The sequence below is a fragment of the Pseudophryne corroboree genome, chromosome 3 (assembly GCF_028390025.1).
Source record: "Pseudophryne corroboree isolate aPseCor3 chromosome 3, aPseCor3.hap2, whole genome shotgun sequence".
Taxonomy (NCBI): domain Eukaryota; kingdom Metazoa; phylum Chordata; class Amphibia; order Anura; family Myobatrachidae; genus Pseudophryne; species Pseudophryne corroboree.
This window is the reverse complement of record NC_086446.1, coordinates 117,641,409-117,656,294: the sequence shown is the minus strand read 5'-3', so window position 1 is coordinate 117,656,294 and position 14,886 is coordinate 117,641,409. Positions and strand designations below refer to the sequence as shown.

The 14,886-nt window shown below is 41.5% G+C and overlaps 45 non-coding genes and 10 pseudogenes across 45 annotated transcripts; all 55 read right to left on the bottom strand.

Moving 5' to 3' along the window:
• Positions 1-34: 34 nt before the first annotated feature.
• LOC135060124 (5S ribosomal RNA) lies at positions 35-153 on the bottom strand. The gene has a single exon (XR_010246515.1). It is a non-coding gene; the product is annotated as a 5S ribosomal RNA (ribosomal RNA).
• A 107-nt stretch (positions 154-260) lies between these two features.
• On the bottom strand, positions 261-379 carry LOC135061103 (5S ribosomal RNA). The gene has a single exon (XR_010247495.1). It is a non-coding gene; the product is annotated as a 5S ribosomal RNA (ribosomal RNA).
• Positions 380-486: 107 nt separating this feature from the next.
• On the bottom strand, positions 487-605 carry LOC134900879 (5S ribosomal RNA). The gene has a single exon (XR_010174381.1). It is a non-coding gene; the product is annotated as a 5S ribosomal RNA (ribosomal RNA).
• A 107-nt stretch (positions 606-712) lies between these two features.
• Positions 713-831, bottom strand: LOC135065317 (5S ribosomal RNA). The gene has a single exon (XR_010251600.1). It is a non-coding gene; the product is annotated as a 5S ribosomal RNA (ribosomal RNA).
• Positions 832-938: 107 nt separating this feature from the next.
• LOC135061771 (5S ribosomal RNA) lies at positions 939-1,057 on the bottom strand. Its single transcript, XR_010248142.1, has one exon. It is a non-coding gene; the product is annotated as a 5S ribosomal RNA (ribosomal RNA).
• Positions 1,058-1,164: 107 nt separating this feature from the next.
• LOC135067380 (5S ribosomal RNA) lies at positions 1,165-1,283 on the bottom strand. The gene has a single exon (XR_010253596.1). It is a non-coding gene; the product is annotated as a 5S ribosomal RNA (ribosomal RNA).
• A 107-nt stretch (positions 1,284-1,390) lies between these two features.
• LOC135062042 (5S ribosomal RNA) lies at positions 1,391-1,509 on the bottom strand. Its single transcript, XR_010248403.1, has one exon. It is a non-coding gene; the product is annotated as a 5S ribosomal RNA (ribosomal RNA).
• A 107-nt stretch (positions 1,510-1,616) lies between these two features.
• LOC135060792 (5S ribosomal RNA) lies at positions 1,617-1,735 on the bottom strand. Its single transcript, XR_010247187.1, has one exon. It is a non-coding gene; the product is annotated as a 5S ribosomal RNA (ribosomal RNA).
• A 107-nt stretch (positions 1,736-1,842) lies between these two features.
• LOC135060791 (5S ribosomal RNA) lies at positions 1,843-1,961 on the bottom strand. Its single transcript, XR_010247186.1, has one exon. It is a non-coding gene; the product is annotated as a 5S ribosomal RNA (ribosomal RNA).
• A 2,593-nt stretch (positions 1,962-4,554) lies between these two features.
• LOC134897687 (5S ribosomal RNA) lies at positions 4,555-4,672 on the bottom strand (annotated as a pseudogene).
• A 107-nt stretch (positions 4,673-4,779) lies between these two features.
• Positions 4,780-4,898, bottom strand: LOC134900773 (5S ribosomal RNA). The gene has a single exon (XR_010174276.1). It is a non-coding gene; the product is annotated as a 5S ribosomal RNA (ribosomal RNA).
• A 107-nt stretch (positions 4,899-5,005) lies between these two features.
• LOC134901777 (5S ribosomal RNA) lies at positions 5,006-5,124 on the bottom strand. The gene has a single exon (XR_010175257.1). It is a non-coding gene; the product is annotated as a 5S ribosomal RNA (ribosomal RNA).
• A 107-nt stretch (positions 5,125-5,231) lies between these two features.
• Positions 5,232-5,350, bottom strand: LOC135061102 (5S ribosomal RNA). Its single transcript, XR_010247494.1, has one exon. It is a non-coding gene; the product is annotated as a 5S ribosomal RNA (ribosomal RNA).
• Positions 5,351-5,457: 107 nt separating this feature from the next.
• On the bottom strand, positions 5,458-5,576 carry LOC134900878 (5S ribosomal RNA). Its single transcript, XR_010174380.1, has one exon. It is a non-coding gene; the product is annotated as a 5S ribosomal RNA (ribosomal RNA).
• A 107-nt stretch (positions 5,577-5,683) lies between these two features.
• Positions 5,684-5,802, bottom strand: LOC135065316 (5S ribosomal RNA). Its single transcript, XR_010251599.1, has one exon. It is a non-coding gene; the product is annotated as a 5S ribosomal RNA (ribosomal RNA).
• Positions 5,803-5,909: 107 nt separating this feature from the next.
• On the bottom strand, positions 5,910-6,028 carry LOC135061770 (5S ribosomal RNA). Its single transcript, XR_010248141.1, has one exon. It is a non-coding gene; the product is annotated as a 5S ribosomal RNA (ribosomal RNA).
• A 107-nt stretch (positions 6,029-6,135) lies between these two features.
• On the bottom strand, positions 6,136-6,254 carry LOC135067382 (5S ribosomal RNA). Its single transcript, XR_010253598.1, has one exon. It is a non-coding gene; the product is annotated as a 5S ribosomal RNA (ribosomal RNA).
• A 107-nt stretch (positions 6,255-6,361) lies between these two features.
• On the bottom strand, positions 6,362-6,480 carry LOC134900124 (5S ribosomal RNA). Its single transcript, XR_010173643.1, has one exon. It is a non-coding gene; the product is annotated as a 5S ribosomal RNA (ribosomal RNA).
• A 107-nt stretch (positions 6,481-6,587) lies between these two features.
• Positions 6,588-6,706, bottom strand: LOC135058448 (5S ribosomal RNA). Its single transcript, XR_010244877.1, has one exon. It is a non-coding gene; the product is annotated as a 5S ribosomal RNA (ribosomal RNA).
• A 107-nt stretch (positions 6,707-6,813) lies between these two features.
• Positions 6,814-6,932, bottom strand: LOC135066323 (5S ribosomal RNA). The gene has a single exon (XR_010252573.1). It is a non-coding gene; the product is annotated as a 5S ribosomal RNA (ribosomal RNA).
• Positions 6,933-7,039: 107 nt separating this feature from the next.
• On the bottom strand, positions 7,040-7,158 carry LOC135060123 (5S ribosomal RNA). Its single transcript, XR_010246514.1, has one exon. It is a non-coding gene; the product is annotated as a 5S ribosomal RNA (ribosomal RNA).
• Positions 7,159-7,265: 107 nt separating this feature from the next.
• On the bottom strand, positions 7,266-7,384 carry LOC135067191 (5S ribosomal RNA). The gene has a single exon (XR_010253413.1). It is a non-coding gene; the product is annotated as a 5S ribosomal RNA (ribosomal RNA).
• Positions 7,385-7,491: 107 nt separating this feature from the next.
• LOC135067752 (5S ribosomal RNA) lies at positions 7,492-7,610 on the bottom strand. The gene has a single exon (XR_010253962.1). It is a non-coding gene; the product is annotated as a 5S ribosomal RNA (ribosomal RNA).
• Positions 7,611-7,717: 107 nt separating this feature from the next.
• Positions 7,718-7,836, bottom strand: LOC134885990 (5S ribosomal RNA). The gene has a single exon (XR_010170089.1). It is a non-coding gene; the product is annotated as a 5S ribosomal RNA (ribosomal RNA).
• A 107-nt stretch (positions 7,837-7,943) lies between these two features.
• On the bottom strand, positions 7,944-8,062 carry LOC135058630 (5S ribosomal RNA). The gene has a single exon (XR_010245056.1). It is a non-coding gene; the product is annotated as a 5S ribosomal RNA (ribosomal RNA).
• Positions 8,063-8,169: 107 nt separating this feature from the next.
• LOC135068225 (5S ribosomal RNA) lies at positions 8,170-8,288 on the bottom strand. The gene has a single exon (XR_010254430.1). It is a non-coding gene; the product is annotated as a 5S ribosomal RNA (ribosomal RNA).
• A 107-nt stretch (positions 8,289-8,395) lies between these two features.
• Positions 8,396-8,514, bottom strand: LOC134886961 (5S ribosomal RNA; annotated as a pseudogene).
• A 107-nt stretch (positions 8,515-8,621) lies between these two features.
• On the bottom strand, positions 8,622-8,740 carry LOC134894003 (5S ribosomal RNA; annotated as a pseudogene).
• Positions 8,741-8,847: 107 nt separating this feature from the next.
• On the bottom strand, positions 8,848-8,965 carry LOC134894923 (5S ribosomal RNA; annotated as a pseudogene).
• Positions 8,966-9,072: 107 nt separating this feature from the next.
• On the bottom strand, positions 9,073-9,191 carry LOC134886900 (5S ribosomal RNA; annotated as a pseudogene).
• A 107-nt stretch (positions 9,192-9,298) lies between these two features.
• On the bottom strand, positions 9,299-9,417 carry LOC134886484 (5S ribosomal RNA). The gene has a single exon (XR_010170565.1). It is a non-coding gene; the product is annotated as a 5S ribosomal RNA (ribosomal RNA).
• A 107-nt stretch (positions 9,418-9,524) lies between these two features.
• LOC134889797 (5S ribosomal RNA) lies at positions 9,525-9,643 on the bottom strand (annotated as a pseudogene).
• Positions 9,644-9,750: 107 nt separating this feature from the next.
• Positions 9,751-9,869, bottom strand: LOC135061658 (5S ribosomal RNA). Its single transcript, XR_010248032.1, has one exon. It is a non-coding gene; the product is annotated as a 5S ribosomal RNA (ribosomal RNA).
• Positions 9,870-9,976: 107 nt separating this feature from the next.
• On the bottom strand, positions 9,977-10,095 carry LOC134901886 (5S ribosomal RNA). Its single transcript, XR_010175362.1, has one exon. It is a non-coding gene; the product is annotated as a 5S ribosomal RNA (ribosomal RNA).
• A 107-nt stretch (positions 10,096-10,202) lies between these two features.
• Positions 10,203-10,321, bottom strand: LOC134885988 (5S ribosomal RNA). Its single transcript, XR_010170088.1, has one exon. It is a non-coding gene; the product is annotated as a 5S ribosomal RNA (ribosomal RNA).
• A 107-nt stretch (positions 10,322-10,428) lies between these two features.
• On the bottom strand, positions 10,429-10,547 carry LOC135059533 (5S ribosomal RNA). Its single transcript, XR_010245936.1, has one exon. It is a non-coding gene; the product is annotated as a 5S ribosomal RNA (ribosomal RNA).
• A 107-nt stretch (positions 10,548-10,654) lies between these two features.
• LOC135065793 (5S ribosomal RNA) lies at positions 10,655-10,773 on the bottom strand. Its single transcript, XR_010252063.1, has one exon. It is a non-coding gene; the product is annotated as a 5S ribosomal RNA (ribosomal RNA).
• Positions 10,774-10,880: 107 nt separating this feature from the next.
• LOC135068981 (5S ribosomal RNA) lies at positions 10,881-10,999 on the bottom strand. The gene has a single exon (XR_010255172.1). It is a non-coding gene; the product is annotated as a 5S ribosomal RNA (ribosomal RNA).
• Positions 11,000-11,106: 107 nt separating this feature from the next.
• On the bottom strand, positions 11,107-11,225 carry LOC134900651 (5S ribosomal RNA). Its single transcript, XR_010174159.1, has one exon. It is a non-coding gene; the product is annotated as a 5S ribosomal RNA (ribosomal RNA).
• A 107-nt stretch (positions 11,226-11,332) lies between these two features.
• LOC134890406 (5S ribosomal RNA) lies at positions 11,333-11,451 on the bottom strand (annotated as a pseudogene).
• A 107-nt stretch (positions 11,452-11,558) lies between these two features.
• Positions 11,559-11,676, bottom strand: LOC134893729 (5S ribosomal RNA; annotated as a pseudogene).
• Positions 11,677-11,783: 107 nt separating this feature from the next.
• LOC134900650 (5S ribosomal RNA) lies at positions 11,784-11,902 on the bottom strand. Its single transcript, XR_010174158.1, has one exon. It is a non-coding gene; the product is annotated as a 5S ribosomal RNA (ribosomal RNA).
• Positions 11,903-12,009: 107 nt separating this feature from the next.
• Positions 12,010-12,128, bottom strand: LOC134901770 (5S ribosomal RNA). The gene has a single exon (XR_010175251.1). It is a non-coding gene; the product is annotated as a 5S ribosomal RNA (ribosomal RNA).
• A 107-nt stretch (positions 12,129-12,235) lies between these two features.
• LOC135066324 (5S ribosomal RNA) lies at positions 12,236-12,354 on the bottom strand. Its single transcript, XR_010252574.1, has one exon. It is a non-coding gene; the product is annotated as a 5S ribosomal RNA (ribosomal RNA).
• Positions 12,355-12,461: 107 nt separating this feature from the next.
• On the bottom strand, positions 12,462-12,580 carry LOC135070817 (5S ribosomal RNA). The gene has a single exon (XR_010256968.1). It is a non-coding gene; the product is annotated as a 5S ribosomal RNA (ribosomal RNA).
• Positions 12,581-12,687: 107 nt separating this feature from the next.
• LOC134900649 (5S ribosomal RNA) lies at positions 12,688-12,806 on the bottom strand. Its single transcript, XR_010174157.1, has one exon. It is a non-coding gene; the product is annotated as a 5S ribosomal RNA (ribosomal RNA).
• Positions 12,807-12,913: 107 nt separating this feature from the next.
• On the bottom strand, positions 12,914-13,031 carry LOC134896967 (5S ribosomal RNA; annotated as a pseudogene).
• A 107-nt stretch (positions 13,032-13,138) lies between these two features.
• Positions 13,139-13,257, bottom strand: LOC135063334 (5S ribosomal RNA). The gene has a single exon (XR_010249668.1). It is a non-coding gene; the product is annotated as a 5S ribosomal RNA (ribosomal RNA).
• A 107-nt stretch (positions 13,258-13,364) lies between these two features.
• LOC134896497 (5S ribosomal RNA) lies at positions 13,365-13,482 on the bottom strand (annotated as a pseudogene).
• A 107-nt stretch (positions 13,483-13,589) lies between these two features.
• Positions 13,590-13,708, bottom strand: LOC134900648 (5S ribosomal RNA). The gene has a single exon (XR_010174156.1). It is a non-coding gene; the product is annotated as a 5S ribosomal RNA (ribosomal RNA).
• Positions 13,709-13,815: 107 nt separating this feature from the next.
• LOC135061657 (5S ribosomal RNA) lies at positions 13,816-13,934 on the bottom strand. The gene has a single exon (XR_010248031.1). It is a non-coding gene; the product is annotated as a 5S ribosomal RNA (ribosomal RNA).
• Positions 13,935-14,041: 107 nt separating this feature from the next.
• LOC134900647 (5S ribosomal RNA) lies at positions 14,042-14,160 on the bottom strand. Its single transcript, XR_010174155.1, has one exon. It is a non-coding gene; the product is annotated as a 5S ribosomal RNA (ribosomal RNA).
• A 107-nt stretch (positions 14,161-14,267) lies between these two features.
• LOC134888040 (5S ribosomal RNA) lies at positions 14,268-14,386 on the bottom strand. Its single transcript, XR_010171099.1, has one exon. It is a non-coding gene; the product is annotated as a 5S ribosomal RNA (ribosomal RNA).
• A 107-nt stretch (positions 14,387-14,493) lies between these two features.
• Positions 14,494-14,612, bottom strand: LOC134885411 (5S ribosomal RNA). The gene has a single exon (XR_010169526.1). It is a non-coding gene; the product is annotated as a 5S ribosomal RNA (ribosomal RNA).
• Positions 14,613-14,719: 107 nt separating this feature from the next.
• LOC135064632 (5S ribosomal RNA) lies at positions 14,720-14,838 on the bottom strand. The gene has a single exon (XR_010250937.1). It is a non-coding gene; the product is annotated as a 5S ribosomal RNA (ribosomal RNA).
• Between the last annotated feature and the right edge of the window lie 48 nt (positions 14,839-14,886).

Here is a 14,886-nt window from a genome sequence, read left to right as displayed (position 1 = left end):
ATGCATCAACAGAACGGTGTTGGCAGTATAAAAATATCTACAGCACCTTGTATTCCCAGGTGGTCTCCCATCCAAGTACTAACCAGGCCCAACACTGCTTAGCTTCCAAGATCAGATGAGATTGGGCGTATCCAGTGTGGTGTTGCTGTAGATGAATTTTCTGGTTTCTGTTAGAACTTTTCTACTTCTAACTACTGGTTCATAAATGAATACGTTTGAAAATGGAATGCATCAACAGAACGGTGTTGGCAGTATAAAAATATCTACAGCACCTTGTATTCCCAGGTGGTCTCCCATCCAAGTACTAAGCAGGCCCAACACTGCTTAGCTTCCAAGATCAGATGAGATTGGGCGTATCCAGTGTGGTGTGGCTGTAGATGAGCTTTGTGGTTTCTGTTAGAACTTTTCTACTTCTAACTACTGGTTCATAAATGAATACGTTTGAAAATGGAATGCATCAACAGAACGGTGTTGGCAGTATAAAAATATCTACAGCACCTTGTATTCCCAGGTGGTCTCCCATCCAAGTACTAACCAGGCCCAACACTGCTTAGCTTCCAAGATCAGATGAGATTGGGCGTATCCAGTGCGGTGTGGCTGTAGATGAGCTTTATGGTTTCTGTTAGAACTTTTCTACTTCTAACTACTGGTTCATAAACGAATACGTTTAAAAATGGAATGCATCAACAGAACGGTGTTGGTAGTATAAAAATATCTACAGCACCTTGTATTCCCAGGTGGTCTCCCATCCAAGCACTAACCAGGCCCAACACTGCTTAGCTTCCAAGATCAGATGAGATTGGGCGTATCCAGTGTGGTGTGGCTGTAGATGAGCTTTGTGGTTTCTGTTAGAACTTTTCTACTTCTAACTACTGGTTCATAAATGAATACGTTTGAAAATGGAATGCATCAACAGAACGGTGTTGGCAGTATAAAAATATATACAGCACCTTGTATTCCCAGGTGGTCTCCCATCCAAGTACTAACCAGGCCCAACACTGCTTAGCTTCCAAGATCAGATGAGATTGGGCGTATCCAGTGTGGTGTGGCTGTAGATGAGCTTTGTGGTTTCTGTTTGAACTTTTCTACTTCTAACTACTGGTTCATAAATGAATACATTTGAAAATTGAATGCATCAACAGTACGGTGTTGGCAGTATAAAAATATCTACAGCACCTTATATTCCCAGGTGGTCTCCCATCCAAGTACTAACCAGGACCAACACTGCTTAGCTTCCAAGATCAGATGAGATTGGGCGTATCCAGTGTGGTGTGGCTGTAGATGAGCTTTGTGGTTTCTGTTAGAACTTTTCTACTTCTAACTACTGGTTCATAAATGAATACGTTTGAAAATGGAATGCATCAACAGAACGGTGTTGGCAGTATAAAAATATCTACAGCACCTCGTATTCCCAGGTGGTCTCCCATCCAAGTACTAACCAGGCCCAACACTGCTTAGCTTCCAAGATCAGATGAGATTGGGCTTATTCAGTGTGGTGTGGCTGTAGATGAGCTTTGTGGTTTCTGTTTGAACTTTTCTACTTCTAACTACTGGTTCATAAATGAATACATTTGAAAATTGAATGCATCAACAGAACGGTGTTGGCAGTATAAAAATATCTACAGCACCTTGTATTCCCAGGTGGTCTCCCATCCAAGTACTAACCAGGCCCAACACTGCTTAGCTTCCAAGATCAGATGAGATTGGGCGTATCCAGTGTAGTGTGGCTGTAGATGAGCTTTGTGGTTTCTGTTAGAACTTTTCTACTTCTAACTACTGGTTCATAAATGAATACGTTTGAAAATGGAATGCATCAACAGAACGGTGTTGGCAGTATAAAATTATCTACAGCACCTTGTATTCCCAGGTGGTCTCCCATCCAAGTACTAACCAGGCCCAACACTGCTTAGCTTCCAAGATCAGATGAGATTGGGCGTATCCAGTGTAGTGTGGCTGTAGATGAGCTTTATGGTTTCTGTTAGAACTTTTCTACTTCTAACTACTGGTTCATAAATGAATACGTTTGAAAATGGAATGCATCAACAGAACGGTGTTGGCAGTATAAAAATATCTACAGCTCCTAATCATGGGAGAGGTAATAATCATGGGAGACTTTAATCTTCCTGATGTAAACTGGGAGGTGTCTGTTGCTAGTTCCACTAGAAGTAGGAACATTTTAAATTCCCTTCAGGGAGCATCCCTCCACCAATTGGTGAGGGAGCCCACTCGGAAAGACGCAATATTAGACTTAATACTTACAAATGGAGACAGATTATCAGACGTAAAAGTGGGTGAAAACCTCGGATCCAGTGATCATCAAGCAGTATGGTTCAGCATTAAGACAGAGACTGACTCGTCCCATACAAAAACAAAGGTGTTGGATTTTAGGAAGGCTGATTTTGTAGGGATGGGAAAATGTGTAAGCGATTCTTTGGCAGAGTGGAGGAACTTGGAAACAGTGCAGGAGAGGTGGAAAACATTCAAATGTGCAATATTGAAGGCAACAGACCTTTGTATCAAAACTGTTAGGAAAAACACAAGGAAAAGGAAGCCAGTGTGGTTTGCAAAAGAAGTAGCAAATATTGTGAGAGCAAAAAAGATGGCTTTTAGGAAATATAAGCAGACACAAAATAATGAAGACAAAAAGATATATCTTGTTAGACAGAAGGAGACAAAGAAGGTAATCAGATGTGCAAAGGCACAAGCTGAGGAGAAAATGGCCCAGTCAGTGGGTAAAGGAGGCAAAACTTTTTTTAGGTATATAAGCGAAAAAAGAAAAACAAAAGGCGGAATTATAAAACTAAAGACGGACACTGGGAATCTTGTTGAGGGAGACAATTTAATAGCAGATCATCTTAATGATTATTTTTGCTCAGTATTTACTACTGAAAGAGAGGGGAAGGGGCCACAGTTAAGTTGCAGGGATATTCAGGAAAATGAAACAAGTACATTTACAGAGGAGAAGGTCCTAACAGAACTCTCAAAGCTGAAAGTGGACAAATCTATGGGGCCAGATGGGATACATCCAAGGATACTAAAAGAACTTAAAGAGGTGCTGGTAGCACCATTGACAGAATTATTCAACCAGTCATTAGCTACAGGAGAAATTCCAGGGGACTGGAAAAGAGCAAACGTAGTCCCACTGCACAAAAGTGGAAGCAAGGAAGAGGCAAACAACTACAGACCAGTGAGTCTTACATCAGTAGTAGGGAAATTGATGGAAACACTCTTAAAAGAAAGAGTTGTAGATCATCTCAAATCCGGCAATTTACTGGATCCCAAACAGCATGGATTCACTGGGGGAAGATCATGTCAAACAAATCTTATTGACTTTTTTGATTGTGTGACTAAAGTGATGGATAAAGGTGGAGCCATGGATATAGCTTATCTTGACTTTAGTAAGGCTTTTGACACAGTTCCACATCGCAGACTGCTAAATAAACTTGAAAGTTTGGGATTGGATATTAGGATTATTGAATGGATAAGATCTTGGTTGAAGGATAGAAAACAGAGAGTTGTGGTAAATGGAGTGCATTCACAAGAGGGAAATGTTACCAGTGGAGTACCCCAGGGATCTGTACTTGGACCAGTGCTTTTCAATATCTTTATTGGTGACATTGCAAATGGGATTAAAGGGAAAGTATGCCTTTTTGCAGATGACACAAAGGTATGCAACAGGGTAGACACACCAGGTGGGGTAAAACAAATGATTGAGGATCTAGGTAGACTAGAGGAATGGTCAAGAGTCTGGCAATTACAGTTTAATGCCAAAAAATGCAAAATCATGCACTTGGGTCTCAAAAATCCTAAAGCTAAATACAGTATTAATGGCACTATACTGGAAACTACTGAGGAGGAAAGGGATCTAGGAGTCACTATTCCAGATGACTTAAAGGCAGGTAAGCAATGTAACAAGGCAATGAGGAAGGCTAGTCAGATGCTTGGCTGCATTGGGAGAGGAATCAGCAGCAGAAAGAAAGAAGTAATAATGCCACTGTATAGGTCATTGGTACGGCCTCATCTAGAATACTGTATTCAGTTCTGGAGGCCATATCTTCAAAAGGATATTAATACATTAGAAACTGTACAAAGGAGGGCAACTAAAATGGTGCATGGCCTACATCACAAAACATACCCAGAAAGACTAAGAAATCTCAATATGTATAGTTTGGAGCAGAGAAGAGAAAGGGGGGACATGATAGAAACTTTCAAATATATGAAGGGTTTTAACAAAGTCCAGGAGGGAAACATTCTCCAAATGAAGAGAAGCAATAGGACACGAGGACATGCACTGAGACTGGAGGGGGGGAGGTTCAGGGGAAATTTGCGGAAAAATTATTTCACAGAAAGGGTAGTGGACAAGTGGAATAGCCTCCCATCAGAGGTGGTAGAGGCTAAGACAGTAGAGCAATTTAAACATGCATGGGATAGACATAAGGATATCCTTACAAAGAAATAAGGAACAAATAAGGTTAGTGATAAAAAAAAAAAATAATATATAAAAAAAAAAAAGGGGCAGACTAGATGGGCCAAGTGGTTCTTATCTGCCGACAAATTCTATGTTTCCTTGTATTCCAGGTGGTCTCCCATCCAAGTACTAACCAGGCCCAACACTGCTTAGCTTCCAAGATCAGATGAGATTGGGCGTATCCAGTGTGGTGTGGCTGTAGATGAGCTTTATGGTTTCTGTTAGAACTTTTCTACTTCTAACTACTGGTTCATAAACGAATACGTTTGAAAATGGAATGCATCAACAGAACGGTGTTGGTAGTATAAAAATATCTACAGCACCTTGTATTCCCAGGTGGTCTCCCATCCAAGTACTAACTAGGCCCAACACTGCTTAGCTTCCAAGATCAGATGAGATTGGGCGTATCCAGTGTGGTGTGGCTGTAGATGAGCTTTGTGATTTCTGTTAGAACTTTTCTACTTCTAACTACTGGTTCATAAATGAATACGTTTGAAAATGGAATGCATCAACAGAACGGTGTTGGCAGTATAAAAATATCTACAGCACCTTGTATTCCCAGGTGGTCTCCCATCCAAGTACTAACCAGGCCCAACACTGCTTAGCTTCCAAGATCAGATGAGATTGGGCGCATCCAGTGTGGTGTTGCTGTAGATGAATTTTCTGGTTTCTGTTAGAACTTTTCTACTTCTAACTACTGGTTCATAAATGAATACGTTTGAAAATGGAATGCATCAACAGAACGGTGTTGGCAGTATAAAAATATCTACAGCACCTTGTATTCCCAGGTGGTCTCCCATCCAAGTACTAAGCAGGCCCAACACTGCTTAGCTTCCAAGATCAGATGAGATTGGGCGTATCCAGTGTGGTGTGGCTGTAGATGAGCTTTGTGGTTTCTGTTAGAACTTTTCTACTTCTAACTACTGGTTCATAAATGAATACGTTTGAAAATGGAATGCATCAACAGAACGGTGTTGGCAGTATAAAAATATCTACAGCACCTTGTATTCCCAGGTGGTCTCCCATCCAAGTACTAACCAGGCCCAACACTGCTTAGCTTCCAAGATCAGATGAGATTGGGCGTATCCAGTGCGGTGTGGCTGTAGATGAGCTTTATGGTTTCTGTTAGAACTTTTCTACTTCTAACTACTGGTTCATGAACGAATACGTTTAAAAATGGAATGCATCAACAGAACGGTGTTGGTAGTATAAAAATATCTACAGCACCTTGTATTCCCAGGTGGTCTCCCATCCAAGCACTAACCAGGCCCAACACTGCTTAGCTTCCAAGATCAGATGAGATTGGGCGTATCCAGTGTGGTGTGGCTGTAGATGAGCTTTGTGGTTTCTGTTAGAACTTTTCTACTTCTAACTACTGGTTCATAAATGAATACGTTTGAAAATGGAATGCATCAACAGAACGGTGTTGGCAGTATAAAAATATATACAGCACCTTGTATTCCCAGGTGGTCTCCCATCCAAGTACTAACCAGGCCCAACACTGCTTAGCTTCCAAGATCAGATGAGATTGGGCGTATCCAGTGTGGTGTGGCTGTAGATGAGCTTTGTGGTTTCTGTTTGAACTTTTCTACTTCTAACTACTGGTTCATAAATGAATACATTTGAAAATTGAATGCATCAACAGAACGGTGTTGGCAGTATAAAAATATCTACAGCACCTTATATTCCCAGGTGGTCTCCCATCCAAGTACTAACCAGGACCAACACTGCTTAGCTTCCAAGATCAGATGAGATTGGGCGTATCCAGTGTGGTGTGGCTGTAGATGAGCTTTGTGGTTTCTGTTAGAACTTTTCTACTTCTAACTACTGGTTCATAAATGAATACGTTTGAAAATGGAATGCATCAACAGAACGGTGTTGGCAGTATAAAAATATCTACAGCACCTTGTATTCCCAGGTGGTCTCCCATCCAAGTACTAACCAGGCCCAACACTGCTTAGCTTCCAAGATCAGATGAGATTGGGCGTATTCAGTGTGGTATGGCTGTAGATGAGCTTTGTGGTTTCTGTTTGAACTTTTCTACTTCTAACTACTGGTTCATAAATGAATAAGTTTTAAAATGGAATGCATCAACAGAACGGTGTTGGCAGTATAAAATTATCTACAGCACCTTGTATTCCCAGGTGGTCTCCCATCCAAGTACTAACCAGGCCCAACACTGCTTAGCTTCCAAGATCAGATGAGATTGGGCGTATCCAGTGTGGTGTAGCTGTAGATGAGCTTTACGGTTTCTGTTAGAACTTTTCTACTTCTAACTACTGGTTCATAAACGAATACGTTTAAAAATGGAATGCATCAACAGAACGGTGTTGGTAGTATAAAAATATCTACAGCACCTTGTATTCCAAGGTGGTCTCCCATCCAAGTACTAACCAGGCCCAACACTGCTTAGCTTCCAAGATCAGATGAGATTGGGCATATCCAGTGTGGTGTGGCTGTAGATGAGCTTTGTGGTTTCTGTTAGAACTTTTCTACTTCTAACTACTGGTTCATAAATGAATACGTTTGAAAATGGAATGCATCAACAGAACGGTGTTGGCAGTATAAAAATATCTACAGCACCTTGTATTCCCAGGTGGTCTCCCATCCAAGTACTAACCAGGCCCAACACTGCTTAGCTTCCAAGATCAGATGAGATTGGGCGTATCCAGTGTGGTGTTGCTGTAGATGAATTTTCTGGTTTCTGTTAGAACTTTTCTACTTCTAACTACTGGTTCATAAATGAATACGTTTTAAAATGGAATGCATCAACAGAACGGTGTTGGCAGTATAAAAATATCTACAGCACCTTCTATTTCCAGGTGGTCTCCCATCCAAATACTAACCAGGCCCAACACTGCTTAGCTTCCAAGATCAGATGAGATTGGGCGTATCCAGTGTGGTGTGGCTGTAGATGAGCTTTGTGGTTTCTGTTAGAACTTTTCTACTTCTAACTACTGGTTCATAAATGAATACGTTTGAAAATGGAATGCATCAACAGAACGGTGTTGGCAGGATAAAAATATCTACAGCACCTTGTATTCCAAGGTGGTCTCCCATACAAGTACTAACCAGGCCCAACACTGCTTAGCTTCCAAGATCAGATGAGATTGGGCGTATCCAGTGTGGTGTGGCTGTAGATGAGCTTTATGGTTTCTGTTAGAACTTTTCTACTTCTAACTACTGGTTCATAAATGAATACGTTTGAAAATGGAATGCATCAACAGAACGGTGTTGGCAGTATAAAAATATCTACAGCACCTTGTATTCCCAGGTGGTCTCCCATCCAAGTACTAACCAGGCACAACTCTGCTTAGCTTCCAAGATCAGATGAGATTGGGCGTATCCAGTGTGGTGTGGCTGTAGATGAGCTTTGTGGTTTCTGTTAGAACTTTTCTACTTCTAACTACTGGTTCATAAATGAATACGTTTGAAAATGGAATGCATCAACAGAACGGTGTTGGCAGTATAAAAATATCTACAGCACCTTGTATTTCCAGGTGGTCTCCCATCCAAATACTAACCAGGCCCAACACTGCTTAGCTTCCAAGATCAGATGAGATTGGGCGTATCCAGTGTGGTGTGGCTGTAGATGAGCTTTGTGGTTTCTGTTAGAACTTTTCTACTTCTAACTACTGGTTCATAAATGAAAACGTTTGAAAATGGAATGCATCAACAGAACGGTGTTGGCAGTATAAAATTATCTACAGCACCTTGTATTCCCAGGTGGTCTCCCATCCAAGTACTAACCAGGCCCAACACTGCTTAGCTTCCAAGATCAGATGAGATTGGGCGTACCCAGTGTGGTGTGGCTGTGGATGAGCTTTGCGGTTTCTGTTAGAACTTTTCTACTTCTAACTACTGGTTCATAAATGAATACGTTTGAAAATGGAATGCATCAACAGAACGGTGTTGGCAGTATAAAATTATCTACAGCACCTTGTATTCCCAGGTGGTCTCCGATCCAAGTACTAACCAGGCCCAACACTGCTTAGCTTCCAAGATCAGATGAGATTGGGCGTACCCAGTGTGGTGTGGCTGTAGATGAGCTTTGTGGTTTCTGTTAGAACTTTTCTACTTCTAACTACTGGTTCATAAATGAATACGTTTGAAAATGGAATGCATCAACAGAACGGTGTTGGCAGTATAAAATTATCTACAGAACCTTGTATTCCCAGGTGGTCTCCCATCCAAATAATAACCAGGCCCAACACTGCTTAGCTTCCAAGATCAGAGGAGATTGGGCGTATCCAGTGTGGTGTGGCTGTAGATAAACTTACTGGTTTCTGTTAGAACTCTTCTACTTCTAACTACTGGTTCATAAATGAATACGTTTGAAAATGGAATGCATCAACAGAATGGTGTTGGTAGTATAAAAATATCTATAGCTCCTTGTATTCCAGGTGGTCTCCCATCCAAGTACTAACCAGGCCCAACACTGCTTAGCATCCAAGATCAGATGAGATTGGGCGTATCCAGTGTGGTGTGGCTGTAGATGAGCTTTATGGTTTCTGTTAGAACTTTTCTACTTCTAACTACTGGTTCATAAACGAATACGTTTGAAAATGGAATGCATCAACAGAACGGTGTTGGTAGTATAAAAATATCTACAGCACTTTGTATTCCCAGGTGGTCTCCCATCCAAGTACTAACCAGGCCCATCACTGCTTAGCTTCCAAGATCAGATGAAATTGGGCGTATCCAGTGTGGTGTGGCTGTAGATGAGCTTTGTGGTTTCTGTTAGAACTTTTCTACTTCTAACTACTGGTTCATAAATGAATACGTTTGAAAATGGAATGCATCAACAGAACGGTGTTGGCAGTATAAAATTATCTACAGCACCTTGTATTCCCAGGTGGTCTCCCATCCAAGTACTAACCAGGCCCAACACTGCTTAGCTTCCAAGATCAGATGAGATTGGGCGTATCCAGTGTGGTGTTACTTTAGATGAGCTTTATGGTTTCTGTTAGAACTTTTCTACTTCTAACTACTGGTTCATAAATGAATACGTTTTAAAATGGAATGCATCAACAGAACGGTGTTGGCAGTATAAAAATATCTACAGCACCTTGTATTTCCAGGTGGTCTCCCATCCAAATACTAACCAAGCCCAACACTGCTTAGCTTCCAAGATCAGATGAGATTGGCCGTATCCAGTGTGGTGTGGCTGAAGATGAGCTTTGTGGTTTCTGTTAGAACTTTTCTACTTCTAACTACTGGTTCATAAATGAATATGTTTGTAAATGGAATGCATCAACAGAACGGTGTTGGCAGGATAAAAATATCTACAGCACCTTGTATTCCCAGGTGGTCTCCCATCCAAGTACTAACCAGGCCCAACACTGCTTAGCTTTCAAGATCAGATGAGATTGGGCGTATCCAGTGTGGTGTGGCTGTAGATGAGCTTTGTGGTTTCTGTTAAAACTTTTCTACTTCTAACTACTGGTTCATAAATGAATACGTTTGGAAATGGAATGCATCAACAGAACGGTGTTGGCAGTATAAAATTATCTACAGCACCTTGCATTCCCAGGTGGTCTCCCATCCAAGTACTAACCAGGCCCAACACTGCTTAGCTTCCAAGATCAGATGAGATTGGGCGTATCCAGTGTGGTGTGGCTGTAGATGAGCTTTATGGTTTCTGTTAGAACTTTTCTACTTCTAACTACTGGTTCATAAATGAATACGTTTGAAAATGGAATGCATCAACAGAACGGTGTTGGCAGTATAAAAATATCTACAGCACCTTGTATTCCCAGGTGGTCTCCCATCCAAGTACTAACCAGGCACAACTCTGCTTAGCTTCCAAGATCAGATGAGATTGGGCGTATCCAGTGTGGTGTGGCTGTAGATGAGCTTTGTGGTTTCTGTTAGAACTTTTCTACTTCTAACTACTGGTTCATAAATGAAAACGTTTGAAAATGGAATGCATCAACAGAACGGTGTTGGCAGTATAAAATTATCTACAGCACCTTGTATTCCCAGGTGGTCTCCCATCCAAGTACTAACCAGGCCCAACACTGCTTAGCTTCCAAGATCAGATGAGATTGGGCGTACCCAGTGTGGTGTGGCTGTAGATGAGCTTTGTGGTTTCTGTTAGAACTTTTCTACTTCTAACTACTGGTTCATAAATGAATACGTTTGAAAATGGAATGCATCAACAGAACGGTGTTGGCAGTATAAAATTATCTACAGCACCTTGTATTCCCAGGTGGTCTCCCATCCAAGTACTAACCCAGCCCAACACTGCTTATCTTCCAAGATCAGATGAGATTGGGCGTACCCAGTGTGGTGTGGCTGTAGATGAGCTTTGTGGTTTCTGTTAGAACTTTTCTACTTCTAACTACTGGTTCATAAATGAATACGTTTGAAAATGGAATGCATCAACAGAACGGTGTTGGCAGTATAAAATTATCTACAGAACCTTGCATTCCCAGGTGGTCTCCCATCCAAGTACTAACCAGGCCCAACACTGCTTAGCTTCCAAGATCAGATGAGATTGGGCGTATCCAGTGTGGTGTGGCTGTAGATGAGCTTTGTGGTTTCTGTTAGAACTTTTCTACTTCTAACTACTGGTTCATAAATGAATACGTTTGAAAATGGAATGCATCAACAGAACGGTGTTGGCAGTATAAAAATATCTACAGCACCTTGTATTCCCAGGTGGTCTCCCATCCAAGTACTAACCAGGCCCAACACTGCTTAGCTTCCAAGATCAGATGAGATTGGGCGTATCCAGTGTGGTGTGGCTGTAGATTAGCTTTGTGGTTTCTGTTAGAACTTTTCTACTTCTAACTACTGGTTCATAAATGAATACTTTTGAAAATGGAATGCATCAACAGAACGGTGTTGGCAATATAAAAATATGTACAGCACCTTGTATTCCCAGGTGGTCTCCCATCCAAGTACTAACCAGGCCCAACACTGCATAGCTTCCAAGATCAGATGAGATTGGGCGTATCCAGTGTGGTGTTGCTGTAGATGAACTTACTGGTTTCTGTTAGAACTTTTCTACTTCTAACTACTGGTTCTTAAATGAATACGTTTGAAAACGGAATGCATCAACAGAACGGTGTTGGTAGTATAAAAATATCTACAGCTTCTTGTATTCCAGGTGGTCTCCCATCCAAGTACTAACCAGGCCCAACACTGCTTAGCTTCCAAGATCAGATGAGATTGGGCGTATCCAATGTGGTGTGGCTGTAGATGAGCTTTATGGTTTCTGTTAAAACTTTTCTACTTCTAACTACTGGTTCATAAACGAATACGTTTGAAAATGGAATGCATCAACAGAACGGTGTTGGTAGTATAAAAATATCTACAGCACCTTGTATTCCCAGGTGGTCTCCCATCCAAGTACTAACCAGGCCCAACACTGCTTAGCTTCCAAGATCAGATGAGATTGGGCGTATCCAGTGTGGTGTGGCTGTAGATGAGCTTTGTGGTTTCTGTTAGAACTTTTCTACTTCTAACTACTGGTTCATAAATGAATATGTTTGAAAATGGAATGCATCAACAGAACGGTGTTGGCAGGATAAAAATATCTACAGCACCTTGTACTCCCAGGTGGTCTCCCATCCAAGTACTAACCAGGCCCAACACTGCTTAGCTTCCAAGATCAGATGAGATTGGGCGTATCCAGTGTGGTGTGGCTGTAGATGAGCTTTGTGGTTTCTATTAGAACTTTTCTACTTCCAACTACTGGTTCATAAATGAATACGTTTGAATATGGAATGCATCAACAGAACAGTGTTGGCAGTATAAAATTATCTACAGCACCTTGTATTCCCAAGTGGTCTCCCATCCAAGTACTAACCAGGCCCAACACTGCTTAGCTTCCAAGATCAGATGAGATTGGGCGTATCCAGTTTGGTGTGGCTGTAGATGAGCATTATGGTTTCTGTTAGAACTTTTCTACTACTAACTACTGGTTCATAAATGAATACGTTTGAAAATGGAATGCATCAACAGAACGGTGTTGGCAGTATAAAAATATCTACAGCACCTTGTATTCCCAGGTGGTCTCCCATCCAAGTACTAACCAGGCCCAACTCTGCTTAGCTTCTAAGATCAGATGAGATTGGGCGTATCCAGTGTGGTGTGGCTGTAGATGAGCTTCGTGGTTTCTGTTAGAACTTTTCTACTTCTAACTACTGGTTCATAAATGAATATGTTTGAAAATGGAATGCATCAACAGAACGGTGTTGGCAGTATAAAAATATCTACAGCACCTTGTATTCCCAGGTGGTCTCCCATCCAAGTACTAACCAGGCCCAACACTGCTTAGCTTCCAAGATCAGATGAGATTGGGCGTATCCAGTGTGGTGTGGCTGTAGATGAACTTACTGGTTTCTGTTAGAACTCTTCTACTTCTAACTACTGGTTCATAAATGAATACGTTTGAAAATGGAATGCATCAACAGAATGGTGTTGGTAGTATAAAAATATCTATAGCTCCTTGTATTCCAGGTGGTCTCCCATCGAAGTACTAACCAGGCACAACTCTGCTTAGCTTCCAAGATCAGATGAGATTGGGCGTATCCAGTGTGGTGTGGCTGTAGATGAGCTTTGTGGTTTCTGTTAGAACTTTTCTACTTCTAACTACTGGTTCATAAATGAATATGTTTGAAAATGGAATGCATCAACAGATTGGTGTTGGCAGTATAAAAATATCTATAGCACCTTGTATTCCCAGGTGGTCTCCCATCCAAGTACTAACCAGGCCCAACACTGCTTAGCTTCCAAGATCAGATGAGATTGGGCGTATCCAGTGTGGTGTGGCTGTAGATGAACTTACCGGTTTCTGTTAGAACTCTTCTACTTCTAACTACTGGTTCATAAATGAATACGTTTGAAAATGGAATGCATCAACAGAATGGTGTTGGTAGTATAAAAATATCTACAGCTCCTTGTATTCCAGGTGGTCTCCCATCCAAGTACTAACCAGGCCCAACACTGCTTAGCTTCCAAGATCAGATGATATTGGGCGTATCCAGTGTGGTGTGGCTTTAGATGAGCTTTCTGGTTTCTGTTAGAACTTTTCTACTTCTAACTACTGGTTCATAAACGAATACGTTTGAAAATGGAATGCATCAACAGAACGGTGTTGGTAGTATAAAAATATCTACAGCACCTTGTATTCCCAGGTGGTCTCCCATCCAAGTACTAACCAGGCCCAACACTGCTTAGCTTCCAAGATCAGATGAGATTGGGCGTATCCAGTGTGGTGTGGCTGTAGATGAGCTTTGTGGTTTCTGTTAGAACTTTTCTACTTCTAACTACTGGTTCATAAATGAATACGTTTGAAAATGGAATGCATCAACAGAACGGTGTTGGCAGTATAAAAATATCTACAGCACCTTGTATTCCCAGGTGGTCTCCCATCCAAGTACTAACCAGGCCCAACACTGCTTAGCTTTCAAGATCAGATGAGATTGGGCGTATCCAGTGTGGTGTGGCTGTAGATGAGCTTTGTGGTTTCTGTTAGAACTTTTCTACTTCTAACTACTGGTTCATAAATGAATACGTTTGGAAATGGAATGCATCAACAGAACGGTGTTGACAGTATAAAATTATCTACAGCACCTTGTATTCCCAGGTGGTCTCCCATCCAAGTACTAACCAGGCCCAACACTGCTTAGCTTCCAAGATCAGATGAGATTGGGCGTATCCAGTGTGGTGTGGCTGTAGATGAGCTTTATGGTTTCTGTTAGAACTTTTCTACTTCTAACTACTGGTTCATAAATGAATACGTTTGGAAATGGAATGCATCAACAGAACGGTGTTGGCAGTATAAAATTATCTACAGCACCTTGTATTCCCAGGTGGTCTCCCATCCAAGTACTAACCAGGCCCAACACTGCTTAGCTTCCAAGATCAGATGAGATTGGGTGTATCCAGTGTGGTGTGGCTGTAGATGAGCTTTATGGTTTCTGTTAGAACTTTTCTACTTCTAACTACTGGTTCATAAATGAATACATTTGAAAATGGAATGCATCAACAGAACGGTGTTGGCAGTATAAAAATATCGACAGCACCTTGTATTCCCAGGTGGTCGCCCATCCAAGTACTAACCAGGCCTAACACTGCTTAGCTTCCAAGATCAGATGAGATTGGGCGTATCCAGTGTGGTGTGGCTGTAGATGAGCTTTGTAGTTTCTGTTAGAACTTTTCTACTTCTAACTACTGGTTCATAAATGAATATGTTTGTAAATGGAATGCATCAACAGAACGGTGTTGGCAGGATAAAAATATCTACAGCACCTTGTATTCCCAGGTGGTCTCCCATCCAAGTACTAACCAGGCCCAACACTGCTTAGCTTTCAAGATCAGATGAGATTGTGCGTATCCAGTGTGGTGTGGCTGTAGATGAGCTTTGTGGTTTCTGTTAGAACTTTTCTACTTCTAACTACTGGTTC